At 45.7% G+C, this 4,966-nt stretch overlaps 1 long non-coding RNA gene across 1 annotated transcript; it reads left to right on the forward strand.

Annotated features, from left to right (window-relative positions):
* Window positions 1-1,175: 1,175 nt before the first annotated feature.
* On the forward strand, window positions 1,176-4,662 carry LOC125551587. Its single transcript, XR_007302852.1, has 3 exons — window positions 1,176-1,300; window positions 3,078-3,683; window positions 4,350-4,662. It is a non-coding gene; the product is annotated as an uncharacterized LOC125551587 (long non-coding RNA).
* The last annotated feature ends 304 nt before the right edge of the window (window positions 4,663-4,966 follow it).

A 4,966-nucleotide genomic window follows, 5' to 3' on the forward strand; every position in this document is an offset into this window, starting at 1 on the left:
TACGTACCCAGTACGCACCTCACCAGACTTCACATGGAGGATCCTCTGATGGTAGTTGTTGGTACATTCGAGGAGAGAAGACTCCCCCAAGAACCCTAAGCTCAGACGCACAATGCGCCTACTGGCATCCATAAGGACGCGCTGTCTATAGAGCATGGTCTCCGTTATCTCTCTCAGCACAGATTGGATCAGCTTCAGGCCTGGTCCTAACTCCCATGGTTCGTACCGAGACACTCCAGCGCCTCAGAGCTCCATCTCAAACCTTGTCGCGTGAACCCAAGACCGGGCAATCGAGAGCCTCCTTGTGGTTACTATCCTAGTCTGTCTTTTGTACAAAGCCTCGCTGATTAAGAGAGGGTCCGCTGCCACGTTCAACACAGACGAGCTCACGCTATATACCACTTCTTATCATCCTTGGCACGAAGGAGCGTTGCGGTCAAGCTTCTCCTCACGTACAGGAAGGTCCTCAGCTCTCTCCACAGCCTGGAAGTTCAGCGCAGCCTGGTGGCAGGTCCGAGCAGGCCTATCGGCCCATGGTCAAGCTTCAAGGCCTTTCCGTTGTCTCCTGGGACTATTCTCATGTCAGGCCAGCCTATTTCATGGATGATCCCTCCACTCCGCGCTGGCTAGCTACCTGGAGGGCGTCCACTCTTCTCCAGCCTCCTCACAATTCCAGACTGGCAAAACGCAAGTCATGCGCCTCCGGCGAACGCAGTACCCCTGAGAATCACTCTACCACCGACCATTGGATCCAACCATTGCCCACCACAAATAAGCCCTAGACTTGGCCTTGATCCAGGACCGGTGCGCGCCGTGGAGTCGCAAACTGGAGTCTTATCTGAAAGTTGAGGACAAGCCCATAATAGGCCTGGAGAGAGCCGCTCCATCCTGAGAAACCGAAGCGGCGCGGACTAAGTAGAAATGGGACGGCTCGTCAACAAACCTCAGAGCCCGGCGTGCCAGACAAGCACCTCCTCAAGTCGAACAACCACGTCGTCCCTCCACTGTGCCTGGAGACTCGCACGTCACTGGGGAGGTGGATCGAAAAGGTCGTCGCTCAACTATTTAGATTAACCCCGCCTCCCCCACCCTCCTCCCACTTCTCTCTTGATTAGCGCAAGTTGTTATGGACAGTGAAACTCGATTCAATTCTGTTCTTTTGCTGCTCCTCTTTGTGTCAGATCTGATGCATCTCTCCCTTTCTATGCAGTTAACACGGAAGAGCACAAGGCAGCCTCTGCAGTCCGTTTCTCCCTCAGAAATCAGCATCTGGCAGTCCATTTATCCGAAAAAATCCAAGGTATAACCCTACTGCACATACAACTGGTTCTGGTGTGCTTTTCTATGGATTGATCGTGCATATAGGAGCATATAATGTTTGTGAATACGAGATCCTATGTGTGATTGTGTATGGACAGTGGCATGTATTTGTTTGTGTATGAACAGTGGGATATATTTGAGTGTGTGCTATTTCAAGTTATATGTACCGTATGAACTCTGAGCAGGTGTCATGTTTTTGTTCAATTTTGCATGGTAGATAGACAAGAAGCGAAAGAAGCTAATTGTTGCGATTGTGTCATATATGCATATCTTGATGGCATTGGCTGCAGATCAGTAGGCACAGTAGATGAGAAGGATAGGATGAGTAGTAGGAAAGAATATGGAAATGGTTTACTAATTTATTAAATGAAAGCAGTACGTACTGCCAACGATTACGAGTCGAACGACTAGTCTAGACTAGTCGCTCGACTAGTCTATGAGTCGCAAACTGGCTGTCGACTCGGTTTCTCGTGTAGACTACTTGTATGAGTCGAGCCAGTCATCGACTAGTCGACGACTAGTCCAGACTAGTCGACATGTTCGAGTCGAACGACTCAAAAAACTGGGGGAGTATAAATACGATGCCTCATCCCACGGGAGACCTAATCCTTTCTTTCCCCTCCTCACCTGGACGCGCCGCCGGCTGCTGGACGTGCCCGTCGAGCCCTCCTCGTGCCGCCGGCCGCTGTACTCCCGCCGCCGCGGATCTGAAGCTCCACCGTCGCCGGCCCCATGTCGCGGATCTGAAGCTCCACCGTCGCCTTCGTCTCGCGCCCCTCCTCGCGCCGCCGGCCCCTCGTGCTCTTCTCCTCTTCAGGCAGGTGAGCCTCAGTGCTGCTCTGCCTCGCTGCTGGACTGCTGGTGCTGCTCTGCCTTGCCCCTCCTTTCTCCTCCTCTTTCTTCTTGGCTTGCCGCTGCTGTTGCTCTGCTTCGCTGCTGGACTGCTGGTGCTGCTCTGCTCGCAGATAGACTGCTGGTGCTGCTGTGCTTGCTGCTAGTTGCTGGTGCTGCTCTGCCTCAGTGACTCCACTTTGCTTGTTTCAATTGTATACTGTACTTGTATACTTATATAGTGTAATACTATGTACTACTACTAGGTATTATTAGTTATGTACTGTAAGTTCAGTGCTACAGTACCATGTCGACTAGTCTAGCACTACTACTGTAAGTCTATGAGTCTCAACCTTGGAACGACTCGTAAACATTGGGTACTGCATGATACGCAAATTGCATCCATTGTCATTCAATACACAAATTTCTTCACTCTAGTTTTTGGTCATTTGGCTCTGCTTAGCTAAGTTTAGCAAATTCTTTTGTAGTTGTAGTTGCCTAGCTACAATTTACAGTTTCCTAGATAATAGTTTATTTTTATTATACTCTGTCATGTGGGTTAGCAACCATGGATAGTAGTTTACTAGTTCTTATGTAAGTGCCCTGTAATACTTCTTGTAACTAGGATGGTCCTCATCTTTTAATTGAAAATATGAGACCATGATGCACATCTATTATGTGTTTGAAAGTTGTGACCATGTAAATGCAATGACTGAATTTAAAAGGTGTAGGCAGCTTTAGATACATGATGTTATTGCCTGGTTTTGGGAATATTCAAGCACATAGTGAGCACATAAAAAAGTTCTTACTGAAACAAGCCGTGAGGTTGAAGATCTACTTGTTTTGGTTCTTACAAAAGTTGCAATTAAGTTTATAGCTAGTGTCTTTTGTCTGTTTTAAATTGATCGTTGTTATTATTGGTGCAGATCAGTAGTCACAATGCCGCAATCAAATGAAATCTTACCTGGCCTACTAGCTGCGAAAGCTATTGCAGCACGCCATCAGATCCGTGAGGTCATTGATGGCGTAGCACAGTTTGTGACCGAAGTCGGGCTTCGGCAATGTGCCATTCGAGAATACAACGCCCATCACATCACCGGCGACGAATCTGGTTACTGGATGGCTGAGCTTGAGTGGGTGTACCGAGAAATGGTGCCCGTGTATGCATCTGTTCAAGGAATGTTCCTTGTGCGTGATCCTCAGTTTGCAGCTGTGCTGGGAAACGAGCAGGAAATACAGTTGAGAAACATTCTGATAGATGCCAATTATACAGTTCACTCGATCAACCGTTTGTTCTTGGTGATGGGGAGCAGCGCATCATTGTTTCAGTATATTGTGAATAATTGCTCGCTTTTGGATCCAGTAGCTCATCAGGAGGCAGAAACCGTATTAAGCGAGGTCACTAATATCGGTCGCCTCATACAAGCTTTTGCAGGCAATCTCCAGTTCCATTTGGAGGTTGTTGCAAATATTTGCAATGCGGGCATGTTGGTTCCACCCGTGCACCAGGACTAGTCGAATTATAGGCCAAGGTATTGAACTAATGAATCCATTTCATGCCTGTGTTAAATTGATGCATGATTTCTTTTGCTTTATGTATGAGCTGTCCCTCTTTAGTTTGGTAAATGTTCATATTGTGTGTAGTAGTTTCATACTATATTGGAAGTAACCTGAATTTACTCATTATTTGGAAGTAAGTGGGGTATGTGTCTGGCATGGGTTGATGGGATATACTCCATCTGTCCCATGATATAAGACATTATTACATCCAATATATTCACATATTGGATATAATAATGTCTTGTATTATATGGGATGGAGGGAGTACTTTAGATGTAGATCATGACTTAGCTGACAGTCACTTAAAATATATGCTTTCCATTGCTGAAGACAGTAACTATGTATACTGTTCTGCACATCAAGCTTATCAGTACTCGTTATCTGCATTTGACGAGGACTGTGGGTCAAAATTAGCCCATGACACAGGAATTACAGAAACTGTCGCTTGTGTGTGTTTGTTCTGAAATTATTTTATTATCCCTGCTCTTACAACAGTTTTAGGATTGCGTGTTTGGTTAATACCTTTATTTACTCTTGTAGGGTTGTAGTTGTTACATTAGATAGAAGTATAATGATGTCGCTTGATGTATGCTTGCTTCAGCTCTGCTGTCGGTTCTTATGGCGTTTTGTTCCTGCAGGCCTGCAGGATAACAGAGAAAGGCAAAGGCAGGCTTTCATTTGAAGCAAATGTGAGGTTTTGGTAGAGTAGATGGCTATGTGGTCGGTGGTAGTAAAACGAATGGTGGAATTGTTGTTATAAGTGTTTTACCTCCTTGCGGGTCTATCTGCAGATAACATGTTTTGCAGTAGTCTTATCTTGAGACCTTTGACTTGATGCAGTATCTGCAGATAACATGTATTGTAGTAGTCTTATTTTGAATGGCGTTGAGGCATTACATCAGCTTGCCGGGTGGATGTTAAACTGGTTATCTTGTTGGGTACATGTTCTTATTTCCTTGTGTGCCTGTGATATTTTGTTGAGCAATGCATCTATAGAAGATGTAGATGCAAAAATTACGAACTTTTGCATCTCTGAGGTCTAAAATCGCATCTCTAACTGATGATGTAGATGCAAAAAAAAAATTTACTTCACCTGCTCCGTGTTGTAAAATAAAATATCTAGAGATGCAAATTTGCATCTTCACATCCCAGTTATGTAAAAATGATGTCATGCTCCAACTGCCAACCGTCATTTCTAGTTGTTCACCCACGCGTGTCTTCTTCCTCCCTCCACTTGCCGCGCTGCACTGTTGCG

Source organism: Triticum urartu, chromosome 4 (genome assembly GCF_003073215.2).
Source record: "Triticum urartu cultivar G1812 chromosome 4, Tu2.1, whole genome shotgun sequence".
NCBI classification, from domain to species: Eukaryota; Viridiplantae; Streptophyta; class Magnoliopsida; order Poales; family Poaceae; genus Triticum; species Triticum urartu.